The sequence below is a fragment of the Sinocyclocheilus rhinocerous genome, unplaced genomic scaffold (genome assembly GCF_001515625.1).
Source record: "Sinocyclocheilus rhinocerous isolate Xijiao unplaced genomic scaffold, SAMN03320098_v1.1 scaffold1222, whole genome shotgun sequence".
Taxonomy (NCBI): Eukaryota; Metazoa; Chordata; class Actinopteri; order Cypriniformes; family Cyprinidae; genus Sinocyclocheilus; species Sinocyclocheilus rhinocerous.
In genome coordinates, this window is record NW_015640234.1 from 848,672 (window position 1) to 866,521 (window position 17,850).

The 17,850-nt window shown below is 37.4% G+C and overlaps 1 pseudogene; it reads right to left on the bottom strand.

Annotated features, from left to right (window-relative positions):
- Nucleotides 1–3,001: 3,001 nt before the first annotated feature.
- On the bottom strand, nucleotides 3,002–13,449 carry LOC107752608 (immunoglobulin superfamily member 3-like; annotated as a pseudogene).
- Nucleotides 13,450–17,850: the final 4,401 nt, after the last annotated feature.

Here is a 17,850-nt window from a genome sequence, read left to right on the forward strand (position 1 = left end):
TTTTTTTTTTTTTGCAGTGTTCTGGAATGTGCACAGTACACAGTAGTAATTGGATTCATTATTCAATTTGGTTATCGGGTGTCCTTTTGAAATGTCTTTTTTAGAAATCAACAAAATTGTTTATTACTTTGGATATTTCTATCTGTTTACATTTTTCTTAAATATTTTTGTTAACTTTAACTGGTTAGCATTAAATTAAACTGGGATTGTTGCTGATATTGTTGAATGTGGCATAGTCCTGCCTAGAAAATTTTCCACCAGGTGCCACTGGTTGCTCAAAACATGCAGTAGCAGATTATAGTGCACATGTGATACATAGCACAGTATGAAATCATTGGATGGCTGTGTGAGGCCACTTTTCACCACTAGAGAGCGAAGTTCATCCATACCTTCAGTATGATTCAAGATTTTTGTGTGAAACAATGTGAAGTGCAATGTCTTAAATAGATCCTTTTTTTGTGAAAATAATACTATGAATGGCTCTCATATATTGTCTCTGCATAGGGAACTCTGAAGAAAGTATTTTAACAAAAATATATAAAAGTGGAAGTAGAAAATGCAGAAAACGTGTTTGTGGCTATAAACTGTAAATAACCTGCACATAAATTGCTGTGTAAAAGGCGTGAAAAGTTGTTTCCTTTTTCACCATATGAAGGCATATAGATATTAGAACATTATTTGGGTAGTAGTGGGTGATAGACCTTAACAAATAACATTTAAAATGGACCTTTAAACCTTTTATTCAACAAAACATGTTTGGAAATTAATTTGTCATCTTTAGAAAAATAAATAGTACACTCCTACATGTAGTACCTGGTATTACCTCCTTCATTAGCTTCCTAGGCATTTCTTATAACTATCTCTAAGTCTGTAGTAGGCCTGACATATCTGTGCTTTTCAATAAAGCTTCTATTTATACTATTACTGTTTTAACTCTATATGTAATCAGTTAAATGCTATATTGGTGAACAGAATAAAAAAAAAACTAAGAATAATTCTAAAATTGCAGCATGGGGAGAGAAAGGCAAAAGTAGGCAACGGCAGTCTCTAAAGAATTAATAGCCTTAAAGTTTTAATCGATAGTCTTAAAGTAAATGCCCATGTATGTATCAACCTTCTGTTGCTCTTCACGTGGCAGTCAAAAATGACAGAAATAATTATTATATATTTTTATATGTTGTTCAGTGAAATTAATGTACTATATATTTGTTTGATAATGTTTTTATTTAATATTTTTTATTTTTAGGGGATTTCTTGGTACTAAATTATATTTATGCAGTAGTTATAATCCGTTTAATTTTTGTTAACCAATTTTTGAGCATAAAAAACTATTCAAATTCAACTGTAGTAAATCTTGAGTGCTTTGGAACACAGACTTAAGTTTGGTCTCTTTTTTTAGAAGACACTTGGCAGATTATTGCTCAAGTGTAAAAGGTAAAAAAAGTTAAATAAAAATGGAATTTAAAGGGGTCATATGATGCGATTTCAATTTTTCCTTTCTCTTTGGAGTGTTACAAGCTCTTGGTGCATAAGGAAGATCTGTAAAGTTGCAAAGACTAAAGTCTCAAATCCAAAGAGATATTCTTTATAAAAGTTAAGAGTCAGCCACACCTACCTAAAACGCCTCGTTCTAACACGCCCCCACATGTCTACGTCACGATGTGGGAAGATTTGCATAACGCCGCCCAAATGTTCACGCAAAGAAAGAAGGCGTAACTTTTATTCTCGCTGTAGTATTGTTGTTGCCGCCACCACCATGTCGTGAAGACTGTGTGATTCGTTGTGAAAGCGAAACTACTTTGTTTGGCCTTATAAAAGAGGTTCGTCAAATAATGTTCTTTTTAGCAACATCATATGACCCCTTTAAGTTTATTGTTATGAAAAATGCACTAAAATACTGTTTTCAAATTTCATATGAAATATATATATTTTCTAAAACCTATTTTTAAAAAATCTAAACAAGTTGTGTTCCAAATGTGAGGTTGATATCTCAAAAAATTAGCTCTCAGTAAGATTTTGTTTGGGCGCAGTACCAAACATTGACTGAAGAGGGTAAAGAAAGTCACACTGATTCTCAAATCCATCACAAAACACATTTAAAGACAAAACACATTTATCATAAACCATAACATGGCTTTCTTCTATACAGAATTACCATATATAACGATAAAAAAGTGATAGTAGACAGGCTTTATAAACCCAATGTCTTTTTAGTGGTTTCAGTCATGCACTGTGTTTTTGCAAATAAAGCATATTCCTATGTGCCTGCATTGTGAAATCAGCCCAACATACTTAAGCAAAAAAACCACAACCACTGAATTACTGAATTGTGATTGTTAAACAGATCTGCTCAGAGCATCATGACTTACTGTCTACCATGACTTCCTGGAAATGTCTAAGCAGCACATTAAACAGTGTGGTAATCCGACTCAGTGACCACAGTTGCTGTTGCTATTGAACTGCCTGTGAGCAACTGGAAAGAGAGAATTAGTAAATGTCATAAATTGAACTCATATAATTGAAAATATAGCATCATCATAACAGCATTTGCTCATACGGTATATAGCACAATTCCAATGTGATCTCTATAATAATATAAAACCAAGTGAAACATATGCTGTAGTTCTGTTCTGATAGGAATGTGGACAGCAGGGAAAAAACAAGGTTATATAGTAGCAAAACTTTTAAAAGGGAGAAAATGCATTTCATATGTTTTTATGATGACTTCAAAGGCTGTGCAAGCAACCAAACTACTGGCACATTTGATTTTTCTTTCACTCAGCAGAAAGTGGACAGCATGGACAGGTTGCATGACATTTTCATCCTCAAAAACCAAGAGCAAAACTAAGCAAATATACAACCTAGGATACATGAAATATTTGTTGATGTTTTTAAAAGAGATTATACGTGGCCACAGTATGATATTTGCAGTGAATTCATAGCTAAGACTATAAATCTAAACTCAAGAAACAATAAAACTACTGTATAAAGACAAGCCTGTTACATCTGTCATGATCATATAAACATATTACCATCAATAAATTAGTATTAAAAAGAATGCATTTCAATGTGTAGTGTAGTTTAAGGACATTCTTGTTACTTTAGTATTATTCTGTGTTTGGACACCAATTGATGTATGATGTAAAATCAAGGCCCTGAAACAAAACCAGTTGCCTCTAATAATGAATTTATTTATAGCAATACAAATTAGACAGTCTGGTGATATGTAGGAGTAAATTAACTTTATTCAAATATATGTCCCTCAGTCAGTAGCAATGTTTTGTGTATGTCACAGACCACTGCATTAATACAGTAACTGTGGTAGACAGACTAGGAATGGTCCCCAGCAGCAGAAGTCACCTCAGGTACAGGAGTAAGGGGGTTATTTTCAGCCCACAGACCGTCTTTCTTCTTCTTCAGTTCAGAATTCATCTTGTTCTCCCTTCTCAACAACAATATTATGACCAATACAAGAAAGCAAATCAGAGGAATAGTGAATCCTAGTGTTATTCCCAACGGGTCTGTCTGTTTTTCAGAATCACCTCAGAAAACAAATCAAATGTTAGATGATTTGTTTTTTGGAAAAGAAAGATTTGTTTGTATATACATCAGATTTATGGTTAAATGTGCTGTAAGCGATTTTTAAAATAGGGTTAGGATTAGTGTTGTCTTTATGTCATTTCCTGCAGCTCCAGAGTGATTAGTCATTGACGATTAAAGTGCATGCCTCAAAATATGTGTGACCAGAATATGTGTTGTTCTGGGGATCTTGTGTTAGCCAAGAAACTGCCATTGTGATGAATGGGAATGCTAACGGATAGCTATATAAGACCTCGTTCAAGTTTACTAACTTTGCACCTGAAGGTTGGGTTAGGAGCTGTGTTTTTGAGGACACCATGAGGTCGCCAAGAAAAATGTGTTCCAGGATCAACATCTCTGTTGGACCTAGATCAACTTCCTGATAGAAACATAGTCTAACCCTGAACCCAAACCCTAAACATAACCTACTACTAAAATCAGAGGGAAACATAAGCTGATGCTGTACTTCACAAGTGGTTTTCCATCTTAGTCCTGGTGACCCAAAGCACTGCACATTTTGCATTGTCCCTCTTATTGAACACACCTGATTAAGATCATCAGCTCATTAAGAAAGAGCTCAATGAACTGAGACATGCTACGTTCTGGATAGTTACCTTCAGTGTGAACATAGATGGTGAGCTCTCCAGATTTATCTGAAGCCAATTTCTTCCAGATGGTAGCAGTTAGAAGCCACTCCTCAACCTGACAGTAGTATTGCCCCATATCAGTGGGGCTGATCTGTGGCACAGTCAGTTTATAGTGTGTGACACTTGGTCGTCCAAACACCAGATATTTATCACTAATTGCACTGTGTAAGATACCATCATGCCTGGCAGTGAATATGGTGACTGGTCCTTCTTCCTCCTGAACCTTGAACCAGGTGACTTCAAATGCAGACTTATGTGTGAGGCAATGAAACAGTCAATAGTGAACCCAGCCTGATGATTGGTAATGTTGAACGTTCGGTTCTCCTTCTGAACATGCAGTTTACTTTCTGCTTAAATTAACACAACATCAAAGATCAAACAACAAGAATGAAACCAAATATACTGACACCTTTAAAGCAGATCCTTTGTTGATAGCCATAAGCAATATGACATGGTTCTGTAAGTCATTAATAGAACTGTACTAAGAGACTTAATGTGAATGAGATGTAAATGGATGTATTACCGATACTGCAAACTGTGACAATAGTTGAGCCTGATTGGGCATGTGCTGTTTGTTTCCACTGGCCCTTACAATCGAGCTGGTACTGCTCAACTCTACACTGGTAGCTTCCACTATCAGCTGTATCTGAGTTTAATACAGCCAGATGGAAAGTATCAGAAGTAGGTCTAGAGAAGCGTAACCTGTCCTTAAGTTGCTGGTTTTCTGTAAGGTACTGAAGATGACCATTATAAGAGTAGGACTATAAAGATATCCTGCTAAAAGATTTTGGGCTATTAAACACCCATCTGAGACCATAGTGATGAGTAGGGTCCTCTTTTCCTACATCCAGGGAGCATTCAAGATCAAACTGATCTCCTTCATTGATGTCAAGATTCTTGTCAGTCCTGTCCATGGCAAAGCTGTCCTCTTTTTGCTTTTCCTTAGTGTCCACATGGATTGATAGCTCCCCAGACTTGTCTTCACCTATCCTTCTCCACTTGTTTGCAGCTATCTAAATCCATTCAACAAACTGACAATGGTAAAGGCCAGTATCAGTGGGGTTGATGTTTGGCACAGTCAGCTTATAGTTCATGGCACTTGGGTGTCCAAACACCAGATCTTTATCCACGATTCCACTGTGTAAAGTTCCATCACGGCTGACATTGAAGATGATGACAGGTTGTTCATTTCTTTGACTCCTGGACCAAGTCACCTCAAACACTGCTGCATCACTGTACCGCGATTCAATGACACCGTCAATGGTGAACCCCGCTTGTAGACTGGTAATGTTCAGGCTTTGTTCCTCTTTGTGCACATGCAGTTTGTCCTCTAGTTAAAAAAAAAAATCAGGACAAATGATCTAAATTTTCTGATGTTTTCACAATTCTAAATTGGAATATAGAGTACTCCCCTATAAGCTGAACAGTAACATTGGTAAAACCTGACTTGCCGCTTGCCTTAGGTGACCATTGGCCTTTACAGTCCAGCTGGTACTGTTGAACTTGACAGTAGTAGCACCCCCTGTCTTCCTGGATGGATCTATGGAAAGTCAAGTGAAAGGCACCAATTTCTGGAGTGGAGAAGTGGAGTCGTTCCTGAAGCTCTGAGTCAAAGCTGTTGTACCTCAGATGCCATCATGACTATACACTCTTAAAAAATAAAGGTGCTTCACGATGCCATAGAAGAACCTTTTTGTCTAAATGGTTCCATAAAGAACCTTCAACATCTGAAGAACCTTTGTTTCACAAAAGGTTCTATGTGGCGAAAGAAGGTTCTTCAGATTACAAAAAGGTAAGAAAGAGATGGTTCTTTAAAGAACCTTTGACTGAATGGTTCTTTGTGGAACCAAAAATGGTTCTTCTATGGCATCGCTTGAAGAACCTTTTGAAGCACCTTTATTTTTAAGAGTGTATGTCAGAAGTGTCACACTGGAGGACTGATATTGGTTAAACATTCAGGTAAGGGAGTAACGAAGACTGGAATCAGTCCCAATACCATCCACTGAGCAATCAACATCAGCCGCTCTCCCTCTTTAACCTTCAGCTGTGTGTTAGCTTTATTCATTCTGAAATCACTGGCTGAAACCAATAAGACAACAAATTGAATCATGATTTATTTTTTTTGTCTGAAGTATTATTATTTTTTTTTAAATACATAAAAATTCATATGGAATGATTTAAATCTATACTGAACACATTTTAATTTCTGAATTAAAAGCAATTTTGATATTTTTAGTGATAAAGTCAAAAATGTCTTGTTGGTAACTGTCCTGAATCCAACACACTTTCAAGGCAATTCGTAACTATTTTACGTTTTTGGCGTATTGGTGGCTAATTTGTATAATATCATTTGCACATTTTCATACAATATGCTCATGCCCCACTGATGGTTAGGTTTAGAGATGGGGTTGGGGTGGACTGTCATGTTTTTTTTTCTAAAAATCGAATGTTTCCATACAAATTACATTGTACGTATTCATACAAAATTACCACCTTGTAAAACTTTTAAGTTATGTTTTCTCATGAGATTAGGTTGGCTTAATCTCATTATATAATCGTAATAAAACAAAATGTATCTGCAAGCAGATGTGCCCAGAATTATGCAAAATGCAAACGTTTCATGTTAAGAATTTTCCCATAGAAAACCATGATAAAGAAAAAGTTTAACGTGCATTTTTCTGTGTTGTGTTCATATTCTGGGCTCATCTGCTTGCCTGTGTAGAGAATGCATCATGCATAAGGTGTGAATTTGATCTTTTAATATAAACGTACATTAAGGCATGTTAAGCATTTTTTTTATCCTAAGCGCTATAGAATGTCTCTTCTTTTTAGTGACTAAAAAACTGGCAGGTGCTGTATATGGGTCGCAAGAGCCCAGAACTTGCAGTTTGTTTACATTTAATTGTTTTCTTCTTTAGGCTGGTGAAATGGTCCAAATATTGATGGACAGATGTAAAATTGACAGGCCTGTGCTGCAGTTCTGTGAATGTTTTGCCCTCCAGGTCTCCACGCCGATCACACAAGTGAAAATATTGTTAATTAATATTACTCAATACTTATTTCTGTAGTTGCACTGTAACTTTTAAAATAAAATGTGACCAGGTTGGGAGACGGGTAGGATTAGGGGAAAGGGTAGGTATGGTCAAAACTGAGATTACGTGTAATTTTATGGAAGTACTTTAAATGTAACAACTTGTAGGTACACTTTTTTTTAATGTATGTACATAGTAGTTAAAGACACCTAATGTAATGTGGGTCCAAACTCTCTTATATTCCAACTCTGGAAATTCACGCAACCAATTTCACAAGGTGCATCCTGGGATTCTTTAAGCAGCATTGAAAGAAGTATGCTGGACTTTTGTTGGCTGTTTCACTATGCAGTCAAACTTATACATATAAAATTAGAAGGACATTAATCTAAAAGCACTTTTTTTTTTCTTCTCTTAAGGCCTATGCATTTTGAAAAAATAAATAAATAATTAAATCTGAGTAAAAAAAAAAGTGTCCAAATGTTATTTTTTAATAAATAGCTGTATTTACCAGGTTTTTGTACAATCACAGCTAATGGGTTGGAGGTTATCTTGGCTCTCTGTACTTACTTTTGATAGGCATTAACTTGACACTGGTACTGTCCTTCTTGTTGCTTCCCAGTCAGCAGACCGTTTCGGCCCAGATCCGGCCCACATCTGGCCCGCATGAATTTCACATGGGCCAGATGTGGGTCGGATCTGGGCCAACACTATGTTGCTGTCTGGGTTGCTGGCTCTCGCCACCATGAGAGTGAAACGAATGTCTGACGGCAGTGCTTTAATGGACAGCTGATAGTTTCTCTGATCTGCTCCCCAGGTGATTTCTCCAGTGAGGCGTATGGATAAAATATTTGTTTGAACAGTTGAATTGCGGGGCTGAAACATCCAGAGTACAGCCAAAGATACTTTAGGCCCTCTGACTGTGCATAGCAGTTCTACTGGAGAATCTATTGGCACATTTGTTGTACGACTTTTCAAGCTCACCTTCATTAGAGATTCTGAAAAAGAACGTCTGCGGTGATTATTTAAACTCTAATATCAGTAACAGCAAAGTATATGAGCAAAGTAATTGTATATGAGCAAAGTAATTGCAAAGAATGTATGGTGGAATGTCTTTACAGTTTTCTCTGTTCCTGAGAATAATGTGCAATTATTTAGTAATCTTACCAACAGAATTAACTAAAATGGCTTTTTGCTGAGATTGGGTGTTGGCTTTCTTCATCTCGCCATTGGTCTGTACTATCCATTCAGACACAATGCACTTATATTCGCCACTGTCAGATTTTGCAGATGCACCAATCTCCAGAGTAAAGTTTCCAGCTGGAGAATGAAGTGTTTGAACATGTCTGCTCTGATACCTTGCCCCAATATCTTTCATCACTCCCTCATGGGTCAAACTAATGACATCACTGAAGGAATCCCCAGAGTCTTTCTTGTGTTGCCATGACACTGATAAAAGACCTTTGAATTGCGACACCAAGCAGGTGACCCGTAGTGCATCTCCCTCAGTCACCACATCCTTCATCACCATGACGACCGCCAGGTCACTCTCTGACCAGACAGGCAAAAGAACAGGCAATATTAATGTCTTGTGATGCAAGCATTCATAGTGAAAACTGTGACTAGATTATGTATGGCAAAGAATGCAAACCAATGCCTCTTATTTCAAGGAGTATCACAAGGCAAGCATCACTATTATTGTCACTCTTAACTAGGTTTAGGAATTTTGTAACATCGCTAACCAAATTATTCAACTTCTGTGCTTAACTTACCAACTGGTCCCACAAAGGAATTCTGTTTCTCATTACATGGTAGATGTTCTTAAAAAAAAAAAATCTTTGCATGTTTTTTACTCAGCCTTGGCAACCTCCCAACCAGTTCTGTACGTAGCAAGGAGGAATATATTCTTCTTCTCAATACTCAACTTTGAACAACACAATGAGTGTATAGGTGGAACATTTGTATTGTTTATTACCTTTAGCCGTGATGCTCACAGTCTCTGGACTGGACATTTGTTTTTATATTTTTTTGAAGGTGCCATCTTCATTCATGTTTTCCTGCCACACTTCACACTGGTATTGGCCCTGGTCTTCTGCCCGAACCGAACGGATGGTCAGCAGTCCATGTGACTGGTTTTCACTACTCTCATCTCTGCTGCATTCTCCCTCTCTTTGTATCTGTCAAACATGGCGAGCACCCCAGATGATCCAATCTGGGCCACTTTCTGCTGGTTCTTCAGCCAAATCACCGAGAAGAAATGACCAGGAAGGTTCTGTGCATTCACACTGCAACGGATGTCCAGTGCGTCTCCCTCCTGTAGTGGCCCCTTTGAAGCCTTCATATAAACACTGAACGAACCTACATCAGGGGCCACTTTTGAGACAGAGGAAATATGTGAGACGAAACAGGTTCTCTTACAAAACGTCATGTGTACTGAGACTGTAATCATACTCACTCAGGCATTACAACAGGTTCTGACCTACATAGTTACACATGACATATGCTCTATCTTATTATGCCATTATTATGCCACAAATTAACTGGTAGAAGCTAGAATTGCCATCATGGGTAGGCTTTGTGACCTGCCTTCATCCTCAAACATTTCCAAACAACTCCAGGTAACAGACAATATGACAGAGAATACATTAATACAGGCTCAATTAAATTTTGTTTTCTCTTCTGTGAATTATTGACTAAAAAGAGCTTGAAACTATTAAATTCAAGAGATATTTATAAATGGAAATAAATATCAACATTTGTAAGGATATTATTGTTACTTTCATACATTAAACTTTGTCTTTCTTAGACACTAGGTGTAAAATCTGGTTCCTGAAGTAAAACTCAGTTGAGAACCTCTGGTTTAAATTACAAAATATAAATCTCACCGATTCGTTTAACTTCTGCATTGCATGCTGTGGTGGTTTTGTAGGCAATCTGTGTCCAGGAACGGTCTGGGTCTTGGATCCATTCAATGGCTTTGCAGTAGAACTTCCCCTGGTCTGACTGCTGCACTTGAGGCATCTTCAGTCTGTAGGTTGTGTCCTCCACCTTATCCATGCTAATAAGACCAACACGATAGTGATCCTCGAATCCTGCTCCTGGCTTTACAGTCAGATCTTTGTCCAGAGTAATGATTGGCCGGGGGTTTTCATCCTCTTCACCATGAAGAAACCAGGTGACTGACAGATGAGTATGTTGAAAAGTCTGGCTGGAGACCTGGTACTCAAGCTGAAGAGGATCACCTTCAGACAAGCTCTGAGAGGGAGAGCCAGAGTAACATGCCTCCAGGGTGTCCGCAATCACTGTGGATAAAACAGTCTTTTTTCTGTTTAACAACTAGTGGATGACCAAAATGCATTTTTCAATGCAGGTACCAACGTATAGAGAATTGATATCAGCTGATACTATATCAGTGACTGATGGCTGGTACAGTATTGTTTCATATACAGTGGGTACGGAAAGTATTCAGACCCCCTTAAATAGCCGATCACCTTCTTTTGGGATGAATGGAAACATGAACGGATGCTAATGGATTGATTTATCTTTCCATAATCTCAAAATGCCAAATCATCTCATTAATCACCAAAACACTCAAGATAAATAAATATCTTACCATTAAGCTTTGTTTCTGCAGTATAATTTCCGAAATATACGGCATCTGTGTTTGGGGTCTCACAGAGCAAATCACCTGCATCCTCCTCCAGCAAATGTTTGATCCACAAAAGAACTGAAGAACCTGACAACATTTAAATCTCAATATCTTTTATTCTTACCCTATCGGAGAACATTCTGTAGGGAACGTATGGGTCACTAGTACTGATCATATTTATATCCACGTTTGGTTTCTTGACAATGAATTGAAAATCCTGCTTAGCTGGGCCTTTAAACCCTGTAACATTACAGGATATGGCGATTGGATATCCTTTCACTCTATACAGAGGACCTTCCTGGATCTGGACCAGACGCTGACCGCTGCACAGATCTGTGTGGAGAGAGCCATTACTTTAATATTACCTTAATTTTAATTTGTAATATTTTCCCCGAAAATGAACAATTTGTGCTCATTTACTCACCCTAATGTTGTTCCAACCAGATGTAATTTTTTTAAATACACTTTTTCCATACAACAAAGTGAATGGGGCTGGGGATATCAAACTCCAAAAATGTCTAAGTGCCTGACACATGTGTAAGTGCAAATAAGATTTAAGAGCTTCACTGAATTTTTTCGTAAATAACACTTAAATGGCACAAAGCTTTTTTTTTTAAGCTTTTTAATTTTATTTAAGAGTTTAGTTAGAAGTTAGTACTAACCTCTTGTATATACACTGAACAAAATTATAAACGCAACACTTTTGTTTTTGCGCCCATTTTTCATGAGCTGAACTCAAAGATCTAAGACTTTTTCTATGTACACAAAAGGCTTATATGGTATCATTTTGCCATTTTTGGAGTCTGACAGCTATTAAATTAATCACCATCCAGCTTGGATGATTGCATTTCACACTGGGTTTTGAGCCAGCATGAGGGTGTAGCATTTGGACCAATCAGACAAACAATTATTTATTATATTTTATGAATAATCCAGCAAACCCCCTCACTCAAAAAGCAAACTATGTGTTAGAGTTCTGTGGACAACCCCCGAAGAGCAACTAACACCTCAAAAAGGTAGAACAGGCCTCTGGTTACCATGGCAAGCAATGACAAATCATCTGATAACACTGGTTTTATTGCTCAAAGGAATGTGGAACTCTCTCTCAATTTCCCCATAGGAAAGACACATAATTGCCATAAAACGGGACTTTTCCCCATTTCTTCATAGAAAACCTTCTATGAATGACATACATATTACCAGGACATTGTGTGTGTATTATTACTGTTCTTTATTGTCTTTTTTATTGTATGCTGTTTTATGCATGCTTATGATAGAAACACTAGTTAGTGTAACCTATACCATGAATTTACATTGTACCTTGGTATCTATGAATTTGTATTTTGATGATCTAAATGATATTGCATATTATATGTTGATTCCTATGCAACATATCAGTGTTATAAGAATCTTTAATAGTTTTGCACACCAACATCCAATCCAGGCAGTTACATATGCAAAATATCATGATCGAAGACAAAGAGTCATAAACTTTCCTCTCTCATCATCTCCTGCTGATTTTCTGCTTCGTCTTCTGGTTGCTGCTCGTGTGGGACACACCAAGCCCCTCAACTACAATGGTGTCTTCACTTTCCACCTGGGAGAAAACTCGCCCGACTACCACTGAGTCAGAATAACATCTTTGGAGTTCGCCACTCTTCAAACCCCAGAAGAACGTGATCACAATTCTAACACCATCGAACCTTCAAACCATCAAGACTTTCATGTGAGACTGCATCCGGACGCTCGTTCAACGGCCAAGGCAATGCAAGCATCGTACATTTAACTAAATGAAACAGAGGTTTAGTGTAAGCTGTAGACCCCGTTGAAAAATGGCGCTGATGGTTTCACACAGGTGGTTAAACTGACTCTTTTCATAGCTTCATTCCCCGTTTCTCTAACGGTTTCATTCATTCAGTCTAATTTGCCCTTCCCCCATGTATGAATGATTGTATGTTTGTTTGTTTTTGTGTTAGTGTTTAGTTAATAAAACTTTTGTGCACAAATTAAATGAGTTTCTGATTCTGTCACTGCTTGTGAATAATGTCCCTTTGACGATTCTTGATCTTGTTATGCTCTAATGCACTAGTACTGTAAGAAACTTATTTTCTATGGCCACAAACATATCATTTGAGTTGATATGAAATTACACTGAATGTTTGCTAGGCAAACAGATTAGTTGATGGTTATATGAATTCTGCTAGTTACTACTGGCAGCTGATATAAATAATTGTAATTAATTATAATTAATCGTAATTATTTATATACATTTGCCTTTTGAGCTAATTTGCTACAAGGGTGAGTAAATTAAGCAGATAGATTTTTTTGGTGAGCTAACATTTTAAGTACAACTTGATGTTGTCCATGATAGAACAAAGAAAACACCACAGACAACATCCCCAAAACTTATTCATCAGAGAAATAATTCAAGGATTATATTTCTGATTTTTAATATTTGATACAATTCAGTCTTACCCCACTGCAGGAGTCCTGTGAGACACAACAATAGTGGCAGGTGCCACAGTCGGCACCAAAAGTCTACCATCCTTAATCTGACTGATCCTGTCGCTTTCTCTCTCTTCTCCTCAGTACAAGTTAATACAGGTTTCAACAAGAGCGCCTAAATCTATGTGTTCTCTGAAGTAAGCGGCTGTGTCACATTAGATAAAATAAAAGAGGAAACTGTCATGAATATTGGTTTCCTGCCTCGCACACACTCTTCACACTTGCTACATTGACCTCGAATTTTCATCATTTATGTGAACAGAACATTATAACAAAAAGTTTTTATGCAGCATGTGATTAATATCATACATTGACTGAAAATCTGCAATTTTGTGCTATTTAATTTTTTCAAAATAGTGCATAGCCAGGAGAGGAAAACCTGTCTTTGTAAATTGCTTAATGTAATTGGAATATTACTAATTTTAAATTTACATTTCAACATAAACACTACGCCTCCAATTTTGAAAATTGAATTTTTTTTATCTATTTCTGTAAGAATGGCCAAATGTGTTTACACACACAAGGAATTTGTCTTGGTGTCAGGAGCTTCCAGTACAGAAAGTACAGACATAGTGCAGGCATAAATATAATTTAAGGTAATAAAGTGAAATAAAACACTAATAATAAAGAGAACAGACAATAAATAAAAAAATATAATATGGTAATAAAATATAGAGAAAAAGAAAATATCAGTAGACAGAATTGTGAATGTGTATGTGCTATTTACAGATGAAAAGTTTTGATAAGTTATTTAGAGATGTACAGACCTGAGATGTGTTATGTATTGTTCAGGTGGAATATGGCCTGGGTGAAAAAGCTGTTCTTGTGTCTGGCTGTTTTGGTGCTCTGTAGCGCTGGTCAGAGGGCAACAGTTCAAAGAGGGAGTGTGCTGGGTGTCTGGGGTCTAGAGTGATTTTACCAGCCCTTTTCCTCACTCGGGAGGTGTAAAGTTCTTGGAGGTTAGGCAGGGGGCACCATTAATCCTCTCAGCAGTCCTGACTGTCAGTTGTAGTCTCCTGATGTCTGATTTGGTAGCTGAGCTGACAGATGAACACAGGACAGACTCAATGACGGCCGAGTAGAACTGTGTGAGCAGCTCCTGTGGCAGGTTGAACTTCCTCAGCTGGCAAGGGAAATACAGATTCTGCTGGGCCTTTTTTACAATGGAGTCAGTGTGATTGTCCCACTTCAGGTCCTGAGAGATGGTGGTGCTCAGCAACCTGAATGACTCCACTGCAGCCACAATGCTGTTCATGATGGTGAGTGGGGGGAGTGCAGGGGGGTTTCACCTGAAGTCCACGATCATCTCCACTGTTTTGAGCGTGTTGAGCTCCAGGCTGTTAGTTGAACATAGTTGTCTCACTCTTTGTGAAGTATTGTTTGTCTAGGCTGTAGTTATGAGTGGTTTCTCTTTGTTATTTCCATGCCATGTTGTGGTTTACCAACCTTGCTTTCATGTTTACACTTTTGTATTAATCCTGTTGGTGCACATGGATCAGTCCACCATGTTACAATGAAACAGAGTATTGCATTGTGTAGAAATTATAACAAACGCCTAAAATAATCAGAATTTGGACATATTCAGATTAGTTTTGAGCCATGTAAACTCTTCAATCTGATTAAGACAAAGTTGATATTTACATGGTATTCTGATTCCCACACCTGGCAGATCTGAATGCAAGTTTGCAGTCAGTTGTGGAGGATTAAACTTGACCTGGTCACCTGACACACCATCGGCACCCTGCCTTGAAGAATTTTTTTATTGAGGAGGAGGAGGACAAGTATGAGGATACACCTTACCACTATGTTGTGAATTGCTAATTGCTGTGGTTGTTTCAAGTGAGGAAAAGGTTGCTGGAAAAGAGGGATTAATGTATTAATTTACAAAGTAGACAACAGTGTCAATAAAGAACCTAATTATTTATTTATACATTTAAGTATTTATTTGTTTGCTGATTTTTAATTAATGAAAATATTATTATTAATATTATATATTATAATGCCAGGGCAGGCTACAACACCTATAGTCAAAGTGGAATATGTCAAAGATCAATCTAAGTGCACGGTAGAGAAGTTCCCAGGTACAGAAAGACAAAAAAGTGGTGGTCAACAAGCTTGAAATACATTTGCCTACTGATTGATCTTACATCAGACACTAGACAAAGCTGATATTCCATTCACAAAATATAAAACAGTAAGGGTGGATGGTGGCGTCTGCTTGTCTGTGGTTATTTGAAATTGTACTAGTATTAAAAAATACTTCTGAGAAAGCAATTCATGCTTATAAGACTAAGTGTCTTACATACATGCTGCATACCATTTTAAGCAGAGACCGCAGAGGACTGAACAGCTCTCCAAAGCACACTGAATGTCAAAACAGAGTCAAAAACTCACTAACCACTAATGTTCTCTGTCATTTCAACTCCACGGGAAAAGAATTTAAAGCTAACATGTTATTCAGCTTCTTTACATTTTATATTGTGTTGTTCAGGTATTCTAAACGATATGGTTACAATTTGATAAAGAAAAGTAGGAAATGATCATAACAAAACTGTGTGAAATCATCACGTCTCTGCCTGTACACTTGTGTGTGTCATGGGAGACACAGAAACTGTGGGTTGAGCTACAGATGAAGAACACACTTTTGTGCAGCCAAAGCCCTCTGTTTGGCCACAATGTAAATGTGAATATAATTACAGCAAGAAAAGGAAATGCTGATACGAATTTAGAAAACATGCAGCTGTGTAACTCCACACATTAAACTCTTAACATTATTTTCCATATTAAGTCTACTATTCAAGTGTCATTACACATGAGATGGGCATTGAAGCACTGAATGAGGCATTGAAGGAATCACTCTCTCTAGTGTCTTATTGTTAGGACGCCCTCTTGTGGCTCAAACCAGTTTAAAAAACCAAGGCTGATTAAAGAAGATAAACAGTTCAGAATAAATTAATGAAATAATTCATATATTCACATTTATATATTCACATATATTTTTTGGTTTCTCTGCTGCCACTATTTTCTTTAAATCCCACCAAAGATTTTCAATGGAATGAGCCACTCAATAACATTAGGCAGGATACCTAAACCAAGCTTTGGCTGTATAATCATTGTCCTGCTGGAAAGTCTAATGATCATCAAGCTTCAGTTTACACACTGAAGGCATCACAAGGCCAAAATGGCCTGATGTTCAAACGAATCCATGACTTAAGTCACAGGGTCAAGATTTCCACACATCCTGCAGTAACAAAGCACCCTTATAACAAGACTGGCCTATTTCCACGTTTAACCATGGGGATGGTGTTCTTCTGCAAAAAAAAGCCTTGCCTTTTTTTGCACTAGACACCACAAATCCAGGAGTCCAGAAAGTTTCAGTTTGGTCTCATCTCTCCATCTCTCCATTAAATATTCATCTAGAAGTTTTTTTTATGGCAGAGGTATATATTAACAAAGTACAAATAATTTGTTACTGTGACTAAGTAGCCTAGCCTACTGATTTTCGACACTTCTACTTTACTCAAGTATAAATATTTTTTGTTGACTTTTAATTTTCCTTCACACCATTTTACAGAGAAAATACTTTTACAACAATACTTTTCTCTAGATCATTTTACATTTTGAGACCATTACATATTGAGGGCCATATTTTAACGATCTAAGCACATGGTCTAAAGCGCACGGCGCAAGTGCATTTAGGGGGTGTCCGAATCCACTTTTGCTAGTTTAACGACGGGGAAAACAGTTGGCGCCGGGCGCATGGTCCAAAAGGGTTGTACATATTGTTTTAATGAGTCATGGGTGTGTTTTGGGCAACGTGCAATAAACCAATCAGAGTCTCATCTCCCATTCCCTTCAAAGGCCATCTACGGGGCACAATAATAATCTTTTACATTGTAATCCTTTCATTTATTCTGCTTGTGCGCGAGGTTAAAGCACGCGAGCAGACCATCTACGGGGCACAATAATAATCTTTTACATTGTAATCCTTTCATTTTTAATATTTGGCATGTCTGTGCTGCTGCTGGGCGTCCCTGTGTGTGTAATAAGCAGAGTGAACCCACCTAAAGGCACATATTACTAACGAGCTCTTTAATTTACAAGAAAAAAAATAATAATATTGCGCCATTGACTTTAGACCAGGTTTTTGTTGGTCAATGGCGCAGTCTATTTCAGTTGCCTTTAACCCTGAACCTACCCCTAAACCTAACCCTACCCCATGTTACCTTATATTACCAGTACTTTCTTGGGTAAGTACACTGTAAGTACATTGTAAGTATTTATGTCTAAAAACATCTATGGAATTTATAAGCTATATAGCAATCTAGTGGCTAAACATGGAATTGGAGATGAATGAATGAATGAGGCATTTATACAGCGCTTTATTGTGTATTGCTGTACACCCAAAGCGCTTTACAATCATGTGGGGGGGGGGGGGCCG